The sequence below is a fragment of the Engystomops pustulosus genome, chromosome 3 (assembly GCF_040894005.1).
Source record: "Engystomops pustulosus chromosome 3, aEngPut4.maternal, whole genome shotgun sequence".
NCBI classification, from domain to species: Eukaryota; Metazoa; Chordata; class Amphibia; order Anura; family Leptodactylidae; genus Engystomops; species Engystomops pustulosus.
In genome coordinates this window covers 158,851,444-158,879,412 of record NC_092413.1, presented here as the reverse complement: position 1 = coordinate 158,879,412, position 27,969 = coordinate 158,851,444, and the positions used below count along the sequence as shown (strand labels likewise).

At 41.2% G+C, this 27,969-nt stretch overlaps 1 protein-coding gene across 3 annotated transcripts in view; it reads left to right on the top strand.

The window, feature by feature from the left end:
* Positions 1-27,969, top strand: part of KCNMB2 (potassium calcium-activated channel subfamily M regulatory beta subunit 2) — a 387,451-nt gene that overhangs the window by 146,738 nt on the left and 212,744 nt on the right. For 2 of the 3 annotated variants that reach the window (XM_072142769.1, XM_072142770.1), the window contains exon 2: positions 16,305-16,480. The exons of the other annotated variant lie outside the window; for it this stretch is intronic. The gene's annotated coding sequence lies outside the window, so the exon portion shown is untranslated. The remainder of the gene's footprint in view (positions 1-16,304; positions 16,481-27,969) is intronic. 3 annotated transcript variants of the gene reach the window in all.

Genomic DNA, 27,969 nt, shown 5'->3' with positions numbered 1-27,969 from the left:
GCTAGCGCTGTCAGAAGGGAAATACTGTTTCAGCTTGTGCACCAGGGCCTGCTGGTATTCATGCATTCTCACACTCCTTTCCTCTCCAGGGATGAGAGTGGAAAGATTTTGCTTGTACTGTGGGTCCAGGAGAGTGAATACCCAGTAATCGGAGCTGGAATAAATTCTTTGAACGCGAGGGTCACGGGATAGGCAGCCTAGCATGAAATCTGCCATATGCGCCAGAGTCCCAACGCGCAAGAATTCACTCCCCTCACTGGCCTGACTGCCCATTTCCTCCTCCTCCAACTCCTCTTCTTCTGCCCATACACGCTGAACAGTGAAGGTCTGAGCAATGCTCCCCTCTTGTGTCTCGCCAACATTCTCCTCCTCTTCCTCCTCATCCTCCTCCACCTCCTCCGATATGCGCTGAGAAACAGACCTGAGGGTGCTTTGGCTATCAACAAGGGAATCTTCTTCCCCCGTCTCTTGTGACGAGCGCAAAGCTTCCGACTTCATGCTGATCAGAGAGTTTTTCAACAGGCCAAGCAGCGGGATGGTGAGGCTGATGATGGCGGCATCGCCACTGACCATCTGTGTTGACTCCTCAAAGTTACTCAGCACCTGACAGATATCAGACATCCACGTCCACTCCTCATTGTAGACTTGAGGAAGCTGACTGACCTGACTACCAGTTCTGGTGGAAGTTGACATCTGGCAGTCTACAATCGCTCTGCGCTGCTGGTAAACTCTGGATAACATGGTTAATGTTGAATTCCACCTCGTGGGCACGTCGCACAACAGTCGGTGAGCGGGCAGTTGGAGGCGGCGCTGCGCTGCCCTGAGAGTGGCAGCATCTGTGCTGGACTTCCTGAAATGCGCACAGATGCGGCGCACCTTCGTGAGCAAATCTGACAAATTGGGGTATGTCTTGAGGAAACGCTGAACTATCAGATTTAACACATGGGCCAGGCATGGCACATGTGTCAGTCTGCCGAGTTGCAGAGCCGCCACCAGGTTACGGCCGTTGTCACATACAACCATGCCTGGCTTCAGGTTCAGCGGTGCCAGCCACAGATCAGTCTGCGCCGTGATGCCCTGTAATAGTTCTTGGGCGGTGTGCCTTTTATCGCCTAGGCTCAGCAGTTTGAGCACCGCCTGCTGTCGCTTAGTGACGGCACTGCTGCTGTGCCTAGAGCTAGCGACTGATGGCGCCATGCCCACGGATGGTAGTTCGGAGGAGGCGGTGGAGGAGGGGTGGGAGGAGGAGGAGGCATAGTAGGCCTTTGAGACCTGGACCGAGGTAGGCCCCACAATCCTCGGCGTCGGCAGTATATGACCAGCCCCAGGGTCAGACTCGGTCCCAGCCACCACCAAGTTAACCCAATGTGCCGTCAGCGATATATAGTGGCCCTGCCCGGCAGCACTCGTCCATGTGTCCGTGGTCAGGTGGACCTTGTCAGAAACGGCGTTGGTCAGGGCACGGATGTTGTCTGACACGTGCTGGTGCAGGGCTGGGACGGCACATCGGGAAAAGTAGTGGCGCCTGGGGACCGAATACCGAGGGGCGGCCGCCGCCATGAGGTTGCGAAAGGCCTCGGTCTCTACTAGCCTATAGGGCAGCATCTCCAGGCTAAGCAATCTGGAGATGTGGACATTAAGGGCTTGGGCGTGCGGGTGGGTTGCACTATATTTTCTTTTCCGCTCCAGCGTCTGGGGTATGGAGAGCTGAACGCTGGTGGATGCTGTGGAGGATCGTGGAGGCGACGATGGGGTTTTTGTGCCAGGGTCCTGGGCAGGGGGCTGACTATCAGCTGACACAGGGGAAGGAGCAGTGGTGTGCACGGCCGGAGGTGAACGGGCTTGGTGCCACTGATTCGGGTGTTTAGCATTCATATGCCTGCGCATACTGGTGGTAGTTAAGCTAGTAGTGGTGGAACCCCTGCTGATCCTGGTTTGGCAAAGGTTGCACACCACAGTCCGTCGGTCATCCGGTGTTTCCTTAAAGAACCTCCAGACTTCTGAAAATCTAGCCCTCGCCACGGGAGCCCTCGCCACGGGAGCTTCACTACGTGACACATTTGGCGCTGATGCACCTGCTCTGGCCCTGCCTCTCCGTCTGGCCCCACCACTGCCTCTTCCAACCTGTTCTGCTATAGGACTCTCCTCCGTCTCAGAAGCACTGTGTTCACCCGGCCTCTCAACCCAGCTTGGGTCTGTCACCTCATCATCCTCCGATTCCTCAGTCTGCTCCCCCCTCGGACTTCCTGCCCTGACAACAACTTCACCACTGTCTGACAACCGTGTCTCCTCATCGTCCGACACCTCTTTACACACTTCTTCCACTACGTCAAGAAGGTCATCATCACCCACAGACTGCGACTGGTGGAAAACCTGGGCATCAGAAAATTGCTCAGCAGCAACCGGACAAGTGGTTTGTGACTGTGGGAAGGGTCCAGAAAACAGTTCCTCAGAGTATGGCGGTTCAAATGGCAAATTTTCCTGGGAGGGAGCAGACTGGGGGGGAGGAGGCTGAGGTGCAGGAGCTGAAGGAGTGCCGATTTCGGTGACATGGGTGGACTGCGTGGAAGACTGACTGGTGGACAAATTGCTCAAAGCATTGTCGGCAATCCACGACATCACCTGTTCGCACTGTTCTGGCCTCAACAGTGCTCTACCACGAGTCCCAGTAACTTCAGACATGATGAACCTAGGGCAGTGATGGCGAACCTTTTAGAGACCAAGTGCCCAAGTTTCATCCAAAATCCACTTATTTACTGTGAAGGGCCAACATGGCATTTTACGCAGTAACTTATTGCTACCTTCCACATCTTTCAATTGTATCAGCCTATGAGGCCACCAATACAGTTAAAAGAAGGAGGGCAAATTCAGACTATCATTGTAGCTTTTCTCTGGGGTCTCTCTGTAGAGGAAGAATGAAGGCTCCAGCAGGATGACATCCAAAGATAATGCAGCCTTGTCCACACCTTCTCACTTTTCCCGCAGTTCCAAACAACTAATGAAGTGTCACTTTAACAGAGTGCTGAGAGGCAGCTTCTCTTAAGTTGCCTGGGATTTGGATTTGTTCCTGTCTGGTGAACTCCGTCCTAGGGGGACAACCTGAGTGCCCACAGAAATGGCTCTGAGTGCCACTTCTGGCACCCGTGCCATAGGTTCGCCACCACTGACCTAGGGAGTGTAGCTCTGCGGCGTTCCCCTGCTCCCTCATCAGCAGGTGGTGTCTCACCCCACCCAGGACCACGGCCTCTGACCCCTGCAGTAGATGGACGCCCACGTCCCCGCCCTCGTCCTCGTCCTCTACCCCTAGCCCTCGGGTTAAACATTTTGAAAATGAAAGTTATATGACTTTAATTTTTTTTTTAACTTTTTTTTGTGTTTTTTTGTGTTTTTTAGTTTTTTTTTGTGTTTTTTAGTTTTTAAAACCAAACAATGCTATCCTATTGCTATGGCTATTTTCTAGCCAAGTATGAAAGCACACTGATGAGATGACGCTGAGTTATGAAAAAATAAAAGGAAAATAAAAAGGAAATGGCAGACTGTGCCTAATTGAAATCCAACCCCTAATAAATTTTTCCACTTCGGTCTTTGCGATGGATATGTGCGTCACTAAGCGCTAAACACAGCGGTCGCAAGTCTCACTCCAAATTCCTCACAATTGGCTAGTATATGCACTGCAGCAAGGACAGCCACCAGCAGATCAACCAGAAATAAAATATATATAACGCTATTGTAGGCGTAAGTAAGCCGTTTGGATTCTCCTTTGGCTATTTTCTAGCCAAGTATGAAAGCACACTGATGAGATGACGCTGAGTTATGAAAAAATAAAAGGAAAATAAAAAGGAAATGGCAGACTGTGCCTAATTGAAATCCAACCCCTAATAAATTTTCCCACTTCGGTCTTTGCGATGGATATGTGCGTCACTAAGCGCTAAACACAGCGGTCGCAAGTCTCACTCCAAATTCCTCACAATTGGCTAGTATATGCACTGCAGCAAGGACAGCCACCGGCAGATCAACCAGAAATAAAATATATATAACGCTATTGTAGGCGTAAGTAAGCCGTTTGGATTCTCCTTTGGCTATTTTCTAGCCAAGTATGAAAGCACACTGATGAGATGACGCTGAGTTATGAAAAAATAAAAGGAAAATAAAAAGGAAATGGCAGACTGTGCCTAATTGAAATCCAACCCCTAATAAATTTTCCCACTTCGGTCTTTGCGATGGATATGTGCGTCACTAAGCGCTAAACACAGCGGTCGCAAGTCTCACTCCAAATTCCTCACAATTGGCTAGTATATGCACTGCAGCAAGGACAGCCACCAGCAGATCAACCAGAAATAAAATATATATAACGCTATTGTAGGCGTAAGTAAGCCGTTTGGATTCTCCTTTGGCTATTTTCTAGCCAAGTATGAAAGCACACTGATGAGATGACGCTGAGTTATGAAAAAATAAAAGGAAAATAAAATGGAAATGGCAGACTGTGCCTAATTGAAATCCAACCCCTAATAAATTTTCCCACTTTGGTGTTTGAGGTGGATATGTGTGTCACTAAGAGCTAAACACAACGGTAGCAAGTCCCCCTGCAAATTCCTCACAATATGGTACTAGCTGCACTACTAGTGCCAGCAAGCCCAGCCACAAGCAAACAAAAAAAAAAAAAGTATAACGTTATTGTAGCCCTAAGAAGGGCTGTTGGGTTCTTGTTGAATCACTCCTGCCTAACAGTAATCTACTAGCACCCTAACGCTGTCCCTGACCAGCAGCAGCTCTCTCCCTAGCGGCATCCATACACAGAATGATCCGAGCAGCGCGGGCAGCGGCTAGTCTATCCCAGGGTCACCTGATCTGGCCAGCCAACCACTGCTATCGACGTGTAAGGGTACCACGTCATGCTGGGTGGAGTGTAGAGTCTCCTGGCTTGTGATTGGCTCTGTTTCTGGCCGCCAAAAAGCAAAACGGCGGGAGCTGCCATTTTCTCGAGGGGGCGAAGTATTCGTCCGAGCAACGAGCAGTTTCGAGTACGCTAATGCTCGAACGAGCATCAAGCTCGGACGAGTATGTTCGCTCATCTCTAATTTTGATGGTAGATTTCCTTTAAAAACCACAAAGAACCAAGAGCCAAGATTATTGTACAGAGAACACACTTTTTTTTCTTAAACTGTAATTTCCCTTTAAATCACTGAGATTATGAAAAGTGCATGAACCCATTTCTTTTCATGATATATTCTAGAGTTGTGACATAGTTTTCTTCTCAAGTGTATTAAGGAATACAAACGTTTGCTTGCCAGTAATTATATCCCTTAGTAGACATATTATTTTCTGGTTTAGTTTACCTTGCAACATTGCTTCCCTAGAATTTTCCCTGCTGTTTTATGTACTGACAAGATTCAGTCTTGTAGAATACATAATCAGTGAACCTGACCTGCCACCGCTATTTTAGCTTTCAGGAAACCTTTGTTTGATCTTGTCCTCTCGTCATGTACTGAAAAGCTGGCACAATCGGCTTTCTGTGGTTAAAAAAGAAAAACAGATAAAACCTTTTGTGCAAATGGAGCATCAAGATGTCCAAATCTCTTCTGCCACAAAAGCAGTAAAATGGCCATGGCTCCATGTGCCATCTAAAATCTACAGATAAATAATTATCCATACATCAGCGCACATGTATGACCATGTACAGATGTGTCATTACCTCCCTTCCTCCTAGCTCAATATATCTCCAATGAGGCATGACAAAAGCAATTACAGAAAAAAACATGTTTGTGATGCTCTGTCACAAAGTGCCCATTCCATATGTGTTAATGCACAACTAGCCAGTGACTTGTGCTCCGTGAAGGGTTTCGATAGCGCAACGTAAATAAATAAGTTTTCTTTTACTCTCCTCCTTTTTTATTTACAGAGCTGTATGAGGTCTTGTTTTCTGCAAGACAAATTGTACTTTTAAATGGTGTAATTTAATATTCTATGCAATGTATGGGAAACAAAAAAAATCCAAATGATGGGGCACCTGACAACCCCCACCACCACCATCACCACCACCTTTGTGGCATTTTCCTGTGGGCTCTGTTTTTGTTTATAATGTTTTGGTATTTTTAGAACATTTTTGACAAAACTTTGGTGTCCGGATATGGCAAAATAGCAAAGAAATGGAAAGGGCTTGGTGAGTTAAACTTTTTATTTTTTTAATATTTTTTTACTATTATATCAGGCCCCCTAAGGTTATACATAGTATATTCTGTGTCTGTCAGTGATCTGTGACAGTGTTCAGCGCAGTGCTACTGATCAGGCCTAGGTGCCCTTTGCAGCCAGATCTTGTGCAGTGAGCTCTGCAGATTTTTGTGGCAGATAACTTTTAAAAAAGCATTAGCAAAGCGAGTGTATGAGCTTGGCGGCGAGTGTGCATTGATCTGAAGTGTGTGCAGTGTTTTAAGTGTGACTTACGTTTAAGGGAAGGAGTACTTTTTGGATCCAGCAACAAATAGATAAGTGCATCTACATTTTTTTATTTCCTGATATTCATTGTGTGATTTTTATTGCAACCAAGTAGATCTGAAGGTATTTTACTTGCATAATCTGTATATTGTGTGGGGGGTATAGGGAGGCATTCACCTTGCTTATCTAGACAGTATAGTCACAGGTGCTGCCTAATTAATAGTGGGGTGTGGCTATCTAATTAGCAGCCTTTATATACTTCTGTGGTCAGTTTGTTTGGTGGTTTGCAGCCAGATCTTGTGCAGTGAGCTCTGCAGATTTTTGTGGCAGATAACTTTTAAAAAGCATTAGCAAAGCGAGTGTATGAGCTTGGCGGCGAGTGTGCATTGATCTGAAGTGTGTGCAGTGTCTTAAGTGTGACTTACGTTTAAGGGAAGGAGTACTTTTTGGATCCAGCAACAAATAGATAAGTGCATCTACATTTTTTTATTTCCTGATATTCATTGTGTGATTTTTATTGCAACCAAGTAGATCTGAAGGTATTTTACTTGCATAATCTGTATATTGTGTGGGGGGTATAGGGAGGCATTCACCTTGCTTATCTAGACAGTATAGTCACAGGTGCTGCCTAATTAATAGTGGGGGGTGTGGCTATCTAATTAGCAGCCTTTATATACTTCTGTGGTCAGTTTGTTTGGTGGTTTGCAGCCAGATCTTGTGCAGTGAGCTCTGCAGATTTTTGTGGCAGATAACTTTTAAAAAGCATTAGCAAAGCGAGTGTATGAGCTTGGCGGCGAGTGTGCATTGATCTGAAGTGTGTGCAGTGTCTTAAGTGTGACTTACGTTTAAGGGACTTAAGTTTGAGGGGCTTTAGCAGGTAACTTCTGTGTTCTGTGTTACTCTGACTGTAAATTCTTCTTTCTGTGCATAATTCTATTGTAATCCCCATTAGAATAATGGACTCCATAAGTGGCATTGCTACACGGTGTACATCCTGTGCCATGTATGCTTTCCTTGAACAGCCGTTCGAGGAGGAATACTGCTGTGTGGGGTGTGTGAAAATTGCTCATCTGGAAGCCCAGATTCTGGATCTAAATGAGCAAGTTTCAAGGCTGCGGGCAATTGATAATATGGAACGAAGTTTGCTGCTCCTGGAGCACAAACTCTCTGGGGAAGATGGTTGTGGGGAGAGAAGTATGGAGGTGCAGAGTGAGGGGGCAGCTAGTTGGGTAACATGTAGAAGGCGGGGTAGAGGGAAGAGTTGTAGAGAGTCTAGTCCTGATCTGGTGCACCCCAATAAGTTTGCCAGGCTGGCGGATGAGGGGGATATCAGCTCTGGGGTAGCAATGCTGCAGAAAGATGTGGCCGCTAGCAACCAGGGGAATGTGTGCTCCAGTAAGAAGGGTAATGGGAGCACAGGCAAGGTCAGCCAGGTGCTGGTAGTGGGAGATTCCATTATTAGGGGAACACACAGGGCAATCTGTCACAAAGACCGTGCATACCGAACAGTGTGTTGTTTGCCGGGTGCTCGGGTTCGGCATGTTGCGGATCGGGTTGATGGATTACTGGGAGGGGCTGGTGAGGAACCAGCGGTCATGGTCCACATTGGCACTAATGACAAAGTAACAGGTAGGTGGAAGGTCCTTAAAAATGATTTCAGAGATTTAGGCCATAAGCTCAGGGCAAGGACCTCAAAGGTAATTTTCTCCGAAATACTGCCTGTACCACGTGCCATACCAGAAAGGCAGCGGGAGGTAAATAAGTGGCTCAAAAGTTGGTGTAGGAAGGAGGGGTTTGGGTTCATGGAGAACTGGGCTGACTTTTCTGTGGGCTACAGGCTCTACAGTAGGGATGGGCTGCACCTCAATGGGGAGGGGGCTGCTGTTTTAGGGGAAAAAATGGCTAGAAGGTTGGAGGAGTGTTTAAACTAGAGACCTGGGGGGAGGGCAACTACACTTGTGCAGGGCAACTAGACGGTGTACATAGAGAGCTGGGAAGAGCCATAGTCCATGGGGGAGGAAGGGGGGCTGGAATGAGATTGGGAAATAAGGACAAAAGGAATATGGACAGGGAAAACCATATAAAGTGTATGTACACAAATGCCAGAAGCCTCACAAACAAAATGGAGGAACTGGAACTCTTGATGTTGGAACGGAAATATGATATAGTGGGTATCAGCGAGACATGGCTGGACAGTAGCTATGACTGGGCTGTTACTATAGATGGTTATAGTCTTTTTAGAAAGGATCGTATAAATAAAAAAGGGGGAGGGGTTTGTTTATATGTGAATTCTTGCCTCAAGCCCGTCTTGCGAGATGACATCAGTAACGCAAATGTGGAGTCCCTATGGGTGGAGATAAGAGGAGGGAAAAATAAAAATAAAATATTACTAGGGGTTTGTTATAAGGCTCCAAATATAGTGGAGGCAGCAGAGGAAATGCTGATAATTGAAATGGATGCGGCTTCAAAGCATGGTGAAGTACTTATCATGGGGGACTTCAATTACCCAGATATTGACTGGGGGGCAGAAACCTGCAGGTCCTTCAAAGGTAGCAGGTTCTTGTCAACAACAAAAGACAATTACCTGTCGCAACTAGTCCTGGAGCCAACAAGAGGGGGGGCACTGCTGGACCTTATCCTTACCAACAGACCTGATAGGGTATCAAAACTACAGGTTGGGGGGAACCTGGGGAATAGTGATCATAATATCATTGATTTTGTATTACGCTTTACTAAGCATGTTAGTGAAGGGGCAACCAACACTCTAAACTTCAGGAGGGCAAATTTTCATCAACTAAGGGAAGACCTTAAAGGCATAGACTGGGATAATGCTCTCAAAGACAAAAGCCCCCCCCAAAAATGGGACTTTTTCTCATATATTCTGAAAAAGTCCTGTGAGAAACACATACCTTATGGGAAAAAGCATAAAAGGAACAAGAAAAAGCCTATGTGGCTAACTAGTCTTGTAAGGAAAGCAATAAGCGAGAAAGATAAAGCGTTTAAGGTGCTAAAACGTGAAGGTAGCGATGAGGCATTACAGGATTATAGAGAGAAAAATAAATCCTGTAAAAAGCAGATAAAGGCCGCAAAAGTAGAGACTGAAAGAAATATTGCCAGGGAGAGCAAAAATAATCCCAAATTATTTTTCAAGTATATAAATGATAAGAAACTAAAAACAGAGAGTGTGGGTCCCCTTAGAAATAACATGGGGGTCATGGTGGAAGGAGATGAGGAAAGGGCCAATCTACTGAATGTCACCTTCTCAACTGTCTTTACCCAGGAAAATCCCCTGGTGGAAGACACAATGAGGAATAATGTAAATTCTTTTTATAATGTCAACAGTTTAACCCAGGAAGAGGTACGGCGCCGCCTCGCAACCACTAAGATAGATAAATCACCTGGGCCAGATGGCATACACCCCCGGGTTCTGCATGAATTATGTACGGTGATAGACAGACCGTTATTTTTAATATTTGAAGATTCACTGAGGACTGGTTATGTTCCACAGGAATGGCGCATAGCAAATGTGGTACCAATATACAAAAAAGGATCAAATAGCGATCCTGGAAACTACAGACCCGTAAGTCTAACTGCTGTGGTGGGGAAAATATTTGAGGGGTTTATTAGAGATGCTATCCTGGAGTATCTCACTGTGCACAACCTTATAACCCAGCGTCAGCATGGGTTTATGAGAGATCGGTCCTGTCAGACTAATCTGATTGGTTTCTACGAGGAGGTAAGTTCAAGACTGGATCTGGGGGATCTGTGGATGTTGTATATCTGGACTTTTCAAAGGCATTTGACACCATGCCACATAAAAGGTTGGTATATAAAATGAGACTGCTGGGAATAGGAGAAAATCTGTGTATCTGGGTAAGTAATTGGCTTAGTGATAGAAAACAGAGGGTGGTCATTAATGGCACATTCTCAGATTGGGTTGATGTTACCAGTGGAGTGCCACAGGGGTCAGTATTGGGGCCACTTCTTTTTAATATTTTTATTAATGACCTTGTAGTGGGTTTACACAGTCAAGTTTCAATATTTGCAGATGATACTAAGCTGTGTAAAGTAATAAATACTGAGGTCGATAGTTTAGCATTACAGAGGGATTTGTGGAAGCTTGAGGGATGGGCAGAGAAATGGTTGATGAGGTTTAATGTAGATAAATGTAAAGTTATGCACTTGGGCCATGGAAACAAAAAGTATAATTATGTTCTAAACGGTCAATTACTTAGTAAAACTGAAGCTGAAAAGGACTTGGGCGTATTGGTGGATGGTAAACATAATTTTAGTGGCCAGAGCCAGGCGGCTGCTGCTAAAGCAAATAAAATAATGGGATGTATCAAGAGAGGAATAGATTCTCATGATAAAGACATAGTTCTGCCCTTATACAAATCCCTGGTCAGACCACACATGGAATATTGTGTACAGTTTTGGGCACCAGTATATAAAAAGGATATAGTAGAGCTGGAACGGGTGCAGAGGAGAGCAACCAGGATTATTAGGGGGATGGGGGGACTAGAATACAATGACAGATTACAAAATTTGGGATTATTCAGTTTAGAAAAAAGACGACTGAGGGGAGACCTCATTACAATGTACAAATACCTGAACGGACAGTACAAGGATCTCTCCAAAGATCTTTTTATACCTAGGCCTGTGACCAGGACAAGGGGGCATCCTCTACGCCTAGAGGAGAGGCGATTCTACCATCACCATAGACAAAGGTTCTTTACTGTAAGAGCAGTGAGACTATGGAACTCTCTGCCGCAGGAGGTTGTTATGGCCGACTCTATGTACATGTTCAAGAGAGGCCTGGATGACTTTCTGGAGAGAAAAAATATCACGGGTTATGGGGATAAAACATTTATTTAATTCTTGAAGGTTGGACTTGATGGACTTGCGTCTCCTTCCAGCCTTATATACTATGACGTCACAGTTGTGGGGGCTAAATAGCCATCCAAGATAGAAATGCCAAACCGCAGCTCTGTTGGATGCATGGCACATAACAATTTCACTGCCGCCAGTGGTGTCAGAACCAATCAGGGCAGTTAGAGGCAGGTGTCATCTGTGAATGGAAAGAGCTCAGCTCGTGATCTCGCTCCATACATCCCCCTACCTCACTATGATGTGATATAGAATTGTGGTGCGCAAGGGCAGAAAGATTTATCATTTTAGAATTGTTAGTTGTTTCTGAAAGTTTTGAGCATAACTAAGTATCAAGCAAAATGTTCCTGTGTTGTAGAAAGAAATCGGTCATGTCTGTCTCATTTATTAAATGGGGCATTCCAGTTTCCGCAAAATAAAAAATAATTTTACACTCAACAGAGTGCTTTATTCACCTACACAATGTTACTACTGCCCTGCAGATTTCTTCATGCACACTTGAAAAAGACTTTATGACAATTGAAACATTGTATTGGTGAATAAAACAATTCATCAAGCTTCACTTCATTCCACGTTGTGCTGTGGTTTCTCTTGCCTCCATTGGACTGTATTGGATCCCAGACTAGGATCAACCCTCCACTTTTCATCTAATAGTTTACTGTCTACCCTTCTCTGTTTTTTTCTATCTAGTAGGTGGCACCATTGTTTACTTCCAGTAGATAGAAATATGTCCCTGGTCACGTGATATCATACAGGTGCACGGCTCGTTACAAGACACAACTCGAGTTCTCACTGTGACTTGACTCTGAACATGTCGGAAAGCCCATTTCTCACTGAGTGAGCAGTTTGAGATGCATTTTGGGATGCATACTTACTTAATCTACAGCAGCGGGAATTCACTTCCACTGTAATTTTATATCAGGATGATGAAAATGACAAAGATCATTGTCATCTAAATATAGGCAACAGTTATGCAAGAGTCCTGGCTACTGGAATGCTTACTCTCCCAGCCATAGTATGTCCCAACTTGCTAGAAAGTGTTAAAAACAGTTATCCACCTATTATACTGGTTTATAAGTTTGCTTTTAATTCTTCAAGGTTTTCTAGATCTCGGCATGTGTCCGATCTTTGGGAAGCTTTTTGGTTAACTTCCAGTGAATAGAAATCTGTCCTTGGTCATGTGATGTCACACATGAGCATGGTTCGTTAAAACAAAAAGCTCTGATCACTCTGTGATCAGATTACAGAATTTTCTAATTTGAAGAAATAATTAAAGGAAACATGTCATTAGGATCACACATTTTTTACCTAATGATAGTTTCCCTTCTCCTTTTTAATACTAGTTCCCAAACAGTTTTTAACATTACTTCATCTGCATTGTGTCACTAACCCCTACGTGCACCAGGGCGTTATTAAACGCAGCAGGACGGGGCTGTATGGAGAGAGCTCAGGCACTTTGCTCTCTGCATTCTCAGCGGGTGTCTGCTGTCTAATACAACTGACACCTACCTGTTACCTAGCAGTTGGTTCTGGCACCGATCGCGGCAGTTAACCTGACCGTGGTCAGGTTCGACCCAAGCACCTTACTTACCATTCCATGGGCACTACCATTTTGGATGGCCAATCGCCACCTACCGTGATATGATCAGAGGGCCGCGATCAGTTACCATGGCAGCCTAAAGCAGATGGCAGGGTATAAGAGATCAGAGGTAATATTGCTATATACTGCAATACAGTAGTATTGCAGTATATAGTATTAGAAATCAGACCCTGCAGGGTTAAAGTACGCTGGAGGGTCAGAAAAATATGGTAAAAAAATGTAAAAAAAACCCACTGTGAACACTGTAATGGAAAACAGAGCCCAAATGTCTGTAACGCCACATTTTACCCATTTTTTCATCAAACGTGTTTTTTTGTCAATTTCACTGCACTTGTTTTTTTTTCCAGCTTTCCAGTACATTGCATGGAAAATTAAATGGCACCACTAAAAAGTACAATTTGCCCCGCAAATAACAAGCCCTAACCCATCTCTGTAAACATAAAAATAAAAAAGTAATTGCATTAGGAGTGATGGCTATAAAAAACAAAAACCAGTCCAGTTAAGGCGTCTAAGTCCCCAATTCATCATTGTTTATCTTCTTTCTGCTCCGCTAACTCTTTCCACCTTTGACCCTTCCTCATGCACATATAAGCTGACAGAGATTTGCTTGGAGCATGGGGTCAGCTAAGGGCTGCATAAGTGGAGGAGGAGAGAGGAAGAGCTAGCAGAGAGAAGATAATGATGATGACAACACAGGAACTTAGACACTCCCATAACTCTATACAGTTTGCTTTTATATATTCATATCATTTTAAAGTGAGTGGAAGCAATAATGTTCTTGATAAAAGCAGAACGTGATAGAATAAAAAGGGCTGTGGGAACCTGTCATTAGGTGAAAATCTGTGACCTTGATGATGTTCCACAAAATATCGGGTCTTTATCGGGTAATTTTTTCCTCCAAATTCTGTAGGAACATGTTTAGATACCCTTTTATCAATAGCGAAAAAAAACATTTTTGGACTATAAGACGCACTTTTTAGCAAGAAAAAATCTTGCTAAAAAGTGCCTGCGTCTTGTAGATTGAAGGTCAGGAGGAACCAGCACTGCCAGACCCTCCTGACCACTGTAATGGAGATCGGATGATGCCCTGACCTAGCGCTTCATCCAATCTCCCAGAGAGGAGAGCCTCCGCACTGCTCTCCCTTCTACCGAGTGTCCTACAGGATCTGTGGTGATATCAGAATCATGTGACTGATCACATGCTTCTTACAACCACATCACCACAGGTCTGATACTGCCATGCTGCACTGGGACAGGGTAAGAAGAAGGGGACAAGGGGAGAAGTATGTATGTATGTGTGTAGTACTTCCCAGAGTGTTCCTTATTTGTGTATAGTAAAGCTGTGTATGTATTCATGTGTGTAGTACTTACCAGTGTGTTCCTTATATGTGTATAGTAGAGCTGTGTAAGTATCCATGTGTGTAGTACTTCCCAGAGTGTTCCTTATATGTGTATAGTAGAGCTGTGTGTGTATTTATGTGTATAGTAGCGCCTATTTCTGTTTGTGTGTGTGTATAGCTGATCTGTGTGTGTAAATGTATGGATGAAACAGAGCTGTGTGTGTAAATGGTATGGATGAAGCATAGCTGTGTTTGTAAATGTATGGATGTAGCAGCACTGTGTGTGTAAATGTATGGATGAAGCAGAGCTGTGTGTGTATATGGTATGGATGAAGCAGGGCGGTGTGTGTAAATGTATGGATGTAGCAGAGCTGCGTGTGCTGTACTTTAGTGTGACCAACAGGGATATTTTAATTGGTTTAAAATATATTTTTCCTTTTTTGGAAGCCTAAACCTGGGGTGCGTCCTACAGTAACAAGCGTCTTGTAGCCCGAAAAATACGGTAATTTGGATGAGGCATTTTATATTTATAAATATATAATAAGAAACTTAAAATGCACACCAATAGTATGAGGTAAAGGACTTGTGCCACTAATTTCACACAGGGGATTAGTATTAGAAGTTTGGAGTCTGGTGCTGGGGCTCCCATCAATCACTAGTGCAGTGCACACCATGCTCCATTCCTTTTATGTATTCTTATAGTCTGCAGTCAAATTCTGAACTTCAGCAGCCAGAACTCGGCATGTGACTGATCTCAGCTAAGGTGAAATGCACTTTTAGCAATGTAGAGTCATGTCTACGTTCCTTGCCTGTCCTCTTGTTTTGCAGAGATTACAAACAATATGCAAAGGTACCCCCCCCCCCCCCCCCACTGCCTGTGTTTCCTTCTTTATTAACAAGTAAGTTAAATTGTCTTTGTATTTTACTGCAGAATCTCAAATATATGTGTCTAAGTTTTGAAACCCGTAATATATCCTGTGTAAATAGTTATTATGCTGTTAATAGTGAATTTATAGAATCAAAACCTCCATAAAAATTTGCCCATATAATTTTCTCTAGAAATGATGTGCATTATATTGATATAAAAGATGAGGAATGAATGATGGCTTTCAGCAGAATACATTGTAGCCAAGCTGTGTGTTGCAGACCATGTATGTCTGAGTCTGTGTACACAGCACATAATATCCACATGTATACAGTAAGCCAATCCACCCCTGTACAAACATTGTACATATTCTGGTTGGTTTCTCGACAGACTCTTTTACCTTTAAATTGAGAGAGCTTTGATATAATGGGAGTCATCAGAGAGGAACAGCTAGTTACCAAGGAGACTCCCTGATGAATCAGAGAGACGGACTGGTACCAGAGCTACACATTCTGTATCTCCCTAATTCAAAGGAGCTCACAATTTTTACACCGGATAAGACTATTTCAGGCATCCACAGAGCATGGCTTTCTGCTGACAAATACGACTCTTATTTCTGTCTGGAAGGCTTGTTTGTTTCTTATATGGGCAAGGGACTGCAAGAAAAATCCTTGTATCTGTGAGGAAAGAAGAAAGAGACTGTAGCAATGAGAGATTTCCTTGGATCGAGTTTGGCTGTGCGAGAACAAATACAATCCAAGGACACAATAGTCTAGCTGGAGCATACATAGGTGGAAAATGAGATTATTGATGTTTAACATAGATGTGAACAATATGATGCAGAGCCTGGGAAGGTTGTGACATGTCTCCTGTTCTCCTTGCTGCAGTGTATGGGATTTTTGTTTAAGTCCAGGATCTCCTGAACACATCCGATTTCCCTATGGCTCTCTGGACTAGGTCTCCTCTGTTTAACCCAAGTCCTGCTTTTTTTAGGCACTTATTTCTTTGCTAGGACCTCTGGAGAAAGACGTTGGCTTTTCGTTGATTGTATGTCATATATTTGCATCTAGAATTTGGAGTCTGCTCCTTTAACTATGTTGTATCTGTGAAATGACACGGTGACAGTGCTAAGGACATTCATTTTGTATATCGTCTGATGACGCTCGCATTTTTCTGACAGGATACAAAAGTTACTTATCCAACACAAAACTACTATAAGTCTTCTTCGGATGAGGGGAACTATTCTTTCCATGGAGCAGATTTACAAGGCAGTCTACAAAAGAGATTCAAAGATCAGTGACTATAGAAGCAAAGAAGCTTTCAAACATGCGGAGATCAGGGCATTGTAAAATTAAGGTAGGCTGCACATTTCTTTACTAACTATTCATTTTGGGTCATGTGTATCTATTGGACTATGTATTTAGAAATCACTGCTTTTAGTATATGTTGCATGTATTTGCAAATATCAACTTTGGGTTCTAAAATAAATTGGCCTTTAAAACACCGTATTACAATTGTTCATGAAATACTACCATCTCCTGAAGAAGGTATGTTGTATTATTTCTATATTCTACCATATTATCTCACAATGTTGTAGACCACTAATAGTTACTACAATAGTCTACAACAATGTCATTTGTAGTACTCTGTAAAGTAGACTTCTGCAGTGGCTTTGGGATTAGGTGCTGGTTCTGCTTGCTCAACTTACTATAAACATGGCTGCCAATCATATAACTTAATAAAATAGTAACAAGGCCAGGGCAAGGATTGTAAAGGTGTGAATGAAGGCAAACTCTGCATCTAGTAATAATAAATGCTGCACCCTAGGCTGCGTGCAATGGAGCAAAGTCTATTAAAGAGAAGTTTTCACTAGGATTATCTAGAGTCCACTGTTACACATATCTAGAATTAACTTATAATGTATACATGATTGTCAGCTATCGAGCTAAGATATAAATGGAGGTAATGATATAGAATCTGTTTAACTTGGTTTGACTGCTGCAAACATTTGTCAAGTATTGGTTAAATATCATTGAAATGAAACATAAGCTGACCTCTTGTTTCAATTACAATAAAATATTTTTAGACAATATAAGGTGTTATCTGCGCTATTTCACAATTCATGAGATTATTAATAAAAGGCCTAGTTGTTATAAGATCCAACTAGGTCCATTTTGCAGCCAGAACCAATGGACTATTTTGCATTAGATTTAGCTTCTGCATTTTACTTCTATATTGATCTTTTCTGATAAAAAAATGTAAAACATTTGAAGAGAATCCTTGGTAATACTTCCTGGTTTAGCAATGGATAAAAGATGGGCTGCATACAGTTGTGTTTGGGTGTTGATGATCCAACCCCACTGACTAAGGCCTGATCTGCTGTTTGGGGGAAGAAGGGACTCCTTGTATCATATATCATTATAATGAGTGGAGTCCTGTCCTCTGCACTGTGTTCAGTCCGTAAAAATCGAGCTAGTGCCAGGCCTGGGATTCATTGGTCGAGCTTAGTAGTGTGTCTCTGGAGTTTAGATATTGAAATGCACTGGTGGTTGTGTGAGCAGCCACACTAAATATATTGTGCTGTTGGACTGTTGTCCGTAGGACACACAGATATCACTCATATATATAAAATATTCTATTCTGAATATAAAATTAATGAAGCCCCAGAATTGTCAACAAATTCAATGCACCAGTCAGATCAGTTCCAGCACTAGGTTAGGAAAACAGCAACTGGGACATCGTATTCGAGTACAGGCCAGTTTCTACAATATTTGAACTTATTTTTGGCCCAGATCTATTAAACTGGCTGTGCCATTTTTTGTTGTATTGTGCACTAAAAGAAAATGTGTTTGGAGCTTTCACGTGTATTTAAGAAGTGTCTGCGCCAGTTTTGTGATAGAAAACATGTGCACATAAAGGGGCGTGTTAGTGCTTAGTCGGAGTTTGTAACACAATGGCCCAGTAGTGCAATCTGCACTTGTTGCCTGCTCAATTTTAAAGGTGGCCAAAAATTAAATGGAGCACACTTCCAGAACAGTGCAGGATGCGCCAGATAATTGAAGACCGTGCACCAGTATTCAATAATCTGGCACACACTGCACATTAGAAAGGCAAACTGCAGATTACACTAATTTTAATAAATCTGGTCCAATGCTTTTATTGCCATTGATTTCTGCTAGGATCAATTGCGAATTAGAATTAAAGATCTTGATACTATTCGGAATATGGCCTTGGATGGTATGAACTATGCAAACAGTACAAAAATGGAAAAGTGGAATTATCATTCTTAATAAGTGGAGTGAAGGTGCTTATATATACAGTATATGGTTGTTGTAAAAAGGTGAAGCACTGTCATTAGCACTATTCCACATGTGCTTATTGGGGCTTATCGGGGCTTAGCCGCAATGAGTAAGAGCTCTATCAGGCGTCTCAGGTGAAATGCCTCATAACAATCTCACTTTTTCTTAGAATACTGCTAATGCTGTACAGTGATTTTAATGGCACATTGGTCATTATCTAAAACATAACTTGGTGGTGCAGAACCAGTGCAGAGAGTTTTGTATCAGTCAATCACAATAGACACGTCTATAATAAACCCAGTAACATTTCATAGATATCATTTGAATAAATTATTTTACCTAGCACTGGCAATGTTTTTGAAACAGTAAACCTCCGCTGGACTGTCTAACTAGACATCTTTACATGGTCCATTGTTTTTCATCAGTGTCTAAAAAGCAAGCTGCTTCTCAAAGGCACTTTTCATTAATAAGAGCTCAGCAGTGCATTTGGTGTAAAACATATGGTGATTCCTACAGGGCCAAGTTTTCAAAGCACATCAATGTTATGGCTTCCAATGACAGTCAAGTCTCTTTTCTTTGGAAATAAACTGTACTTTTACATGAAACGTTTCAGAGTTGCATGTGACACACTATTTCTAAAGAATACTGTAGAAGTTTGTTTTAAAGTAAGAAAAGATTTTGTTCATATAACAAAGATATTGTGAATGTTTAACCTTATTTAGGGGAAAACACTGGAAGCACACAAGGACAGTTTCCGTCATAACCACTGTATAATTCCTCCCCTAAAAATGATCCGCTTTTATTTATCACCACTGTTAGCAAAAACATAGCCAAGTCAGTCACCAGAGGGGAAAAATTCATTTCAATGGTACTCAGTGGTTTAACATTTCTTCATCGACATCTACCTCTTTTTATGTGTAATCTATTTCTGTTAAACATTTTTAGAAATTTGTGAATAAACAGTGAAAAATCTTTTTATGAATATAACTGTTAAGTTATAAAAGTTGTCCCCCATAAACACATGATGGGTAAAATAAGGTCTAGTGGTTTGGCAGGAATCATTTGCAGTTGGATTGAAAACTGGCTGAAGGATCGTATCCAGAGAGTTGTGGTCAATGATTCCGACAATGATTCGGCCCACTATTATTTAATTTATTAATGATGTAGAGGTAGGAATTAATAGCACTGTGTCTATTTTTGCAGATGACACCAAGCTGGGTAGTGTAATACAGTTTATGGAGGATGTTCATATGCTGCAGGGTGACTTGGACAAACTGAGTGTTTGGTCATCCACTTGGCAAATAAGGTTCAATGTAGATAAGTATAATGTTGTGTACCTGATGGCTAATAATCCAAAGGCAACATATGTCCTTGGGGGAGTAAATCCGGAAGAGTCCCTTGTTGAGAAGGGAGAGATCATAAATTAAATAACAGCATGCAATGTCAATCAGCTGCCTCTAAAGCCAGCAAGATCTTGTCATGTATGAGAAGTGATATGGACTCTCGGGATAGGGATGTAATATCACCACTGTACAAGGCATTGGTTCAACCTCACCTGGAATATGCTGTCCAGTTCTGGGCACCGGTCCATAAAAAGGATGCCCTGGAGCTGGAGGGTTTACAACAAAGAGCCACTAAAATGATAAGGGGTATGGAGGGTCTCAGTTATGAGGAAAGATTAAAACAACTAGATTTATTCAGTCTGGAAAAGAGACGACTAAGAGGGGACATGATTAATTTATATAAATATATGAATGGTCCATACAAAAATATGGTGGTAAGTTGTTCCAAGTTAAATCTAGTAAAAAGACAAGGGGGCACTGGAGAAATCAAGGTATAACCACCAGAGGGGACAGGGCTTTTTTACTATGAGAATTGTCAATTTGTGGAATAGCCTGCCTCAGGCGCTGGTCACAATAAGAACAACAGAGAGCTTCAAGAAGGATCTAGATGTCTTTTTACATCTAAAAAACATTGACAGTTATGTTATATAGAATTGTTTCCCCTAAATCCCTTCCTCATCTTATCCTATGATTAGGACCAAATCTAATAGTGGATCTCTAATATATCATAAGCAGAAAGGCCTACAAAACAACAAGCAAAAGACGAAAGCTACTAGTGCCATTAAAAAGCTACATGCTAGTGACAGCAGCTTGACTAACACACTTAGAACTGAAATTATTTATCAATGAATACAAAGAAGTAAGAAATAGAAAGAAAGAAATGTATTGGGGTCTAAGGATATAGTGGAAGAATGACTGGAGAACACATAAAAAAAGGGCAAAAAAATACATAAACTTCAAGAAAGCGCCCTCAGTTTTAGACCCACTGCACACTGCTAGGAGTTCACTTCTATGGGCTCATGCACAAGGCCATGAGATGATTGGCTGGTGCAACCTTTAATTATAGTCATCGTTGTGTGAGTGATGCTCACCCACTGATAGCACATAGGATGCAAGCAATGGTCCACAAGATCATTGATTGTGGTCCATTAAACTGCATTCCAGGGATTCTGTTGAACGATATCCATGAATAACATACAGAAAAGCCAGAAAAGTAGAATCACCGTCATGTGTTTCCTTCATCTTTCTAAGCCAACTTACAGTTGTTTTAGATCATTAATGGGACCCAGAAACCTCAGCATGTTAGCAATAAATATGGTTCTGTTGTAAGTGAAGGCTTCACTCTGGTGCAACTCTAGAGCAAGCTTTTCTGTAAAACTATTATAACAAATGTACCATACATCCTATTGAAAAAAAAGAGCAAGGAGAGTACCTATGTGGAAGAAATGTTAGATTACCCCCCTCCTCTCCATAGGAATACACAGCCCATGGCACAATATTCTGTAGAAAGATAGGGCATGCCCTATCTTTCTACGGGTTACGGAACGGTACTGTGCAGCACGTGTGCAGCACTGTACCACTCCCGTACGGCGCCGTGAGCCCATATAAGTGTATGGGGTACATATATACGTTGGCCATATACCATATATACTCGAGTATAAGCCTAGTTTTTCAGCACAAAAAAAAAAAAACTGCTGAAAACCCAAACTCGCCTTATTCTCGAGTAAAAAAAAATGTATCAAAACTCACCTTTCTGGCGTCCCCCGCTGCTGGCTATATACTGGGGCAGGGGGCTGGCTATATACTGGGGCAGGGGGCTGGCAGGCTATATACTGGGGGGCATGTGCTGGCTATATACTATGGGGCAGGGTCTGGCAGGCTATATACAGTGGAGACTGTAACCAATGCATTTCCCACCCTCGGCTTATACTTGAGTCAATAGGTTTTCCCAGGTTTTTGTGGTAAAATTAGGTGCTTATACTTGGATCGGCTTATACTCGAGTATATACAGTATATGTCCCCCATATGTTTGGGTGAATGTAGCCTAAGAAGGGGTCAAAATACTAAAGGTTCAATAATTAGGTTATGGGGGAACACACAGTAGTATGGGCTGAATTCACAATGGACGTTGTAGTTTCTAATGAAATATAATGTACATATATTTTGGGAGCTACAAGCAAGTTAAAGTTCTTCATTAGTTTAGAGTTTTATATATTTTATCTGTGTCATTTACAGGACAGCAGTACCCTTGAATTTTTGCTCTAAATTTGGAAGTATTACATATAGTTGATTTTGCAGAGAAAAGGTATTATGGAATGATTTGTACATTTTGACAGGAATTTAAAATTCTTTGTCCACCAGGGCACATTAAAAGCCCCAAACCCAACATTTTTATTGGACAAGGGTTGGCAGGGGTGTGAACACCTTGCAATATTTTTTTTAGTTTCCACTGGAAAACCAACAGAGACTACATCTAAAATCTCTGTCAGGGTGAATATTAAGAAACACCACTACACAATCCCTCTTTATTTTACATAATGATATTGAGCCCTTCAAAACTAAATTACCTAAAGAACAACACAAAAACACACGAAGCTATGACCCCCAAAAAGTATAAAATTTTATTGTAAGAAAAAATACTTAAATAAAACATAGAAAACTGCATAGAGGAGCAGGGGCTAAAAACTTAGCCAGATTTAATTATAATCAGGAGAAAAAATAAATAGACGTGACCACAATACTGATCAAATAACTTTTCACCCTACAATATAATCCTATCATTAAGGATAATACCAGTAATAACATATCTGTTAATAAAAGTCTATGCCCAAAATAAGAAAGCCTAGATGAAACTTTTGTCAGCCACATGTATTTAATGATTATACAATGTAATATTCCTATACATATGGATGATAAATGTATCACAATTCATATGACCTAATACATTGGAAATACCATGCAACCAAAGAGCCAATTATAGCCCCCAAAGTAGGCCAATCCAACTAGCCATGGGAAAAAATGAATAGATTTAATGACATAAGCGATTAGGTATGTTGATATCCAAGATGTTGTATGCCTTGTGTCATAATGCTGCAGTACATTGTTGCCCGTCACAGAACACAACCCTAGACACAAGTTTCACCTCTATTGACAAAGCCAAAAGCCAAATATATGCGTAAAGTGTGGTGACTGGGGACATAATAGATAATCCTTTAACACACATGTAGCAGATTTGTTGAAAACTGTGTATTCAGGAATACAACCTGTGAAACTCATTATATAAGTAAAGCAAGTAGTTAAGTCACACACATGTATCAGAATTCTGACTTAGTGGGAAGTGTAATTAAATCTTTTTATTTGTTGCTGGATAGAAGCCTCAGCACAAGGCTACCTGTCTGTTTTTACCTTCCTTGAATAAATGCTCTCCTGGTTTTCAGACATAAATTCAATAGGCTTAGTTTGGCTAAAACCTGGCTTGTCTACTGGAGTGAATGATTGTGGTAACATCTGTGCCTGTCAGGCTTCATCCTCTGTGTTTTTGTGATTTTGTACTTACTTTGCATTCTGTCCTGCACTAGTTTGAACACTGCCTTATTTTACTTCTTAGTTTACACCACACCCATCTATCTCCGGTTGACATTGTTCTGGGCTGCAGACAATTAAGTTAGCTGTGATAGACAGATGCCTCTTCCACTCACATTCCTTCCCTGCTAGTCTGTTTTTTCTGAAAGTCAGCAGACTCGCCAAATCTTTTGGACCTTGGTTCTGATGTCTCATTAGAGTATCATCTGCCCACTATCCAGTACTTTGCTGTAAGCCTTCCTTGAAGCTTGCTAGCATTTTCTGGACCTTTGAGTTTTTGGACCTGTCTTCTGACCATCCATTTGTCTCTTGATTCTGTAATGCATTGTCCTCTGGCTTAGTACAACTATTTTACTGGGTAGTAGGATGAGCATTTAGGTAGGGGAAAGGGGGGGGGTCTAGCTTTGGGACTAACAGTCTTTGTCTGTCCTACCTTTCCATCTTATTAGCCATTCCCTAACAGCAGCATTACAGCTGCATTCATTTTTCCCTGTAGTCCAATTTTGCTTTCTTAGTTTTTACCTGTAGATACTTTTGTAGTCTTACACCTTGAGCTGTAGCATCAACTCGTGTCTTTTGTGGCTAAGACCAACTCTTTATGTGAGGGGATTGATTGATTCAATTACATATCAGAATTACATAAGTCTTCCAATGAGTAGGCCACTTTATGTAAAGTAAATCAAAATTTCCTAAAACACCCACTCCATATCCAAAATTAGTGTTTTATCTCTTGCAGAAAAGTGCAATGAACGGGATGTTTCCAATAATGCAAAGTTTTCTTTATTTTTCATTTATTCTTTTCCTCAGCACAGAAACTGGTGATTTCCTAGTAAAAGCGCTGGTTACAATATCACAATGAAATGTTCCATAAAATCAGATAATGGAAATTTTATGCATTCTGGTATCATACTGAGGATCGTTAACTCTGTTCCCTTCATAATACATACTGATCTCTGATGGGTCCTACACTTGTACATTACGTTATACGCTTAGTTGTCTACAGCAGATATATTACTCAAATGTAGCAATTGTCAATCATTTTGACATGGCATATGATTAGGATAGCTTTATTCAGCTTCTACTTAACTTGCATGGAATAGATGATGTATCCAGTATTTTGTTGCTTAGTATTTTCAGTGCTTATCTGCCTGAAGCAGAATAATATGCATTTATTTACTCAGCGTTTGATTTTATAATTAAATAATCAAGGCTAAAAGAGAGAAATAAACAAGAAAGATAAACTACAAATCCTCCCTGCAATAATAATTATGGCAGATTGTAAAAAACTAGTTACAAAATAAAGAGAAAAAAAGAAAAAAAAACATCACCATCTGTGATTTATCTTACAGAGGGAATCTCTAAATTCCACCATTTAAATGTATTCATGCCCGGGTAGATATTCTCATTTTGGATTAAATGCAGCAAGTGGTAAAGTTGGTTTATAGAGCACGAAACATGCTGCTATACTGTAATGTTTACACTCCAATGCACAATGAAGTATGCCATAGAAATATATGATTGTGGATTATATTGTAATGAATTTACTTCAAAGGGATATGTTATATATAAATGTGATAATCTATTGCCATAAACGACATAGATATGATCCATATTGAAGCACATTTAGTACCAAGGTCCTCGATCTGAATTTAAGTATTTTTACCTAGTTATAGATATGATTCTGCAGGAAAGCTCCCAGGATAACTACTAACTGCAGGGTTATGATTATGTGCTGTGTTTATAGGGAACCTACCACCACATATCTACCTATAAAGGTAGATCGGGTGTTAGGTGGGTCCCCGCAATCTTTTGCTAACTTTTATTTGGCAAATATTTACATTTTGTAAAGCGGCTACTGGGGCGTGGAGTAGCCGGAGCTGAGGCGACGTTACTCCATGCCCCAGTAGCCTCTTTGTTCCTCCTACCAAAAATCTTTGTCACACCAGCCAGCACCAATAATGGGTGATACCAGTGAGGGTAAGTGTACATGTTTCCGTATCCAACCCGTACTGAACTTTTAGGTTTCAGCCCAAATATGCCTTTTGCAGTTCATAGTAAATTTAGCAGGGCACCTCAGCCTCGAACAGGAGAAGAAGATTGCCTTCTGCACCAGATTTCGGTTAAAAATAATTTCTTTATTCAAATTTACATTAAAAATATATTATGAAAAGATTTTCTTATTGTATTTCATAGCAGTGCGTCCTGAGCAACCCTGTGGTTGAATGTAGTAGAAAAATGTCGGGCATAAAAAAACGCCCTTACTCATGGCTGACCTCAGCCACCCTTGTGCCCAACCTCTTCATAACCTCTTCTTAAAAAAGTGCTGTGATGGTGGAGATGGGGGGAAAACTTGTGTACAAGTCAGGATAAATGCCATTAATTGTGGCTTATATTGTTTGATAGAATATAAAGAAGGAGAACTGTGCTGTACCCTAGCTATTGTACTATCCCTAGCTGTGATGTGATGCTGTGCTGAAGCATCGTATAATTGATAGTAGACAGCACAAAAACTGACACATGTTAAAATCAAGATGGTGTCTGATCAAAGTAGACAGGGCCCTGCACTTGAGGGAAATGAGTGCAACATAAATAGAGAATAGTGATAGATAATCAGAAGAGAAAGTAGAAGAAACAGTTTTTTTAAAGATACGGTAACAGTGGGATAAGGAAAATACACCTAGGAATTTAAGATTGAAGGAAAAATAGGAACATTTTAGCTTTTCTTTGAAACTCAGAACATTACATTAGCTACACAACTTATTCCATGGGCTTCAAGTTACTTTGATCAAAAATTAAATAAAGGGATAATTACAAAAAGTGAAACAGATACAAAAAATGATTAACCGCAGGACTTTTCCTGAAATTCTGCTGATCTATGTCCCAGAGATTAGAACAGGGACTTGTAAAATGGAATATTTTTAACACACTATAGATGATAGTCTTTACATTTTGACATACTCTAATACCATTTCATATACCATATAGCGTTTCACATATAAACATAGCAAGAGTTGCATACATACATATTTTATAACTGATTTATATAAAGCACTAAAATATTCTAAAGAACTATTTTGAGATTGCCAGGAAATGAAAAGGGTTAAAGGGAATCCGTTTCTTTTCTTGAGCTGCTTCTTCCGTGTCAAAATCTAACTTTATGAATATGCAAATAAGGCTAAAGTGCTTTGGCATGAATAAGCAGAACATCTCAGGGCTCTAGCTCCAAATCCCGCTGGATCCAGGAGTGAAGAAGCTGGGGGGGTGGATGAGAATTGCCACTGAAAGTGTAGCAGGGGACTTGAAGGTATGGCTCCACAGCAATAGCAGCAAACTCTTCTACATTTCCACTGCCTTCTCTGATCCTTCCCCTTCAGCTACTTCACTCCTAGGCCCCGTGCAATGCAAAGCCAGATCTCAGAGGTGCTTTGTTAACAACCCCCAAAGCACTTCAGCCCTATTTGCATATTTATAAAGTTACATTTTGGCAAGTAAGGAGCAAATGGAAAATAAAAACAAATGTATATGTGGCATTTGTGGACACAGGCAAATAGTGTTGACAGATTCCTTTTAGTAATTTTCTTAGATTTTTTTTGATTGTCGGGGCTAATTTTGTTGAGTAAAACCATAGAAAAACATCGGTAACAATTATAAGTTATAACAGTAGCATATTTATAGCTTATCAAATGAACATGTTCCATCCTGATTGACATATGCAGAGATTCATTTATGTTTTTGGTAAAAAAAAAAACGACAATATGCTCACATAAGCTGCTTAAGATGCCATTCAAAATGATTTAATCATGTTAGTCATTAAATGTCAAGGATGAGTTACATGACCACTTGAAGGACTGGGACTACACAGTGAATTGGGAAAGACTGAAAATTGAGAATGGCCATAAAATACAACAATACGTTTTATAGGGTTGTGGAGAAGAGGACACTTAAAAAGTATCTACTGTAGAACGTGTCGGTGACCTTACATAATAAAGAATCATATGAATGTTCTTCTGTGACCTTCACTGATCTTGCATGGCAGCAACATGATAAGAAACTTATTAGATATACAGTTCTGCTTTGTTCTTTGGCAGAGCTAAGCTAGTTTTATATTCCATTTGTATATGTATTAATAAATACATATTTTACTGCCATTTACTCCTTGCAGATGTTCCATCAACAAATCTCCATGAAAAGTGTTTCTCATGCAATTCCAGTACTAGATACACTGAGAAACAAAAAAGAATACATTATGTAAAGTTAATTGCATCTAATGCATATTGGTTCCCATAATTAATACTTGGAATGGGAATGCCATGCAGGCAACTAACCCCTTTTTCAGATATTGCTTGCTCAGAAGATAAGGCACGAAATGTATGCTTTTGTAGAGATAAGGACTTTTGGAAATGCAGCCAACTATTTCTCTCTAGGAATGCAAGGACATGGCATGACAACGTGATGTAAATATTTCAGCTTCATTTGTGCTTCCTTGTAAAGATAAAATATCAGTCCCTGGAAAAATCAGAAGAAACATAACTGTTTAACTCTTTACAACAAATAACCACTGGCATTTCAATAGAGAAATTGAAGAGACATGTAATGCACGCTTAGTGCACGCTTAGGGAAC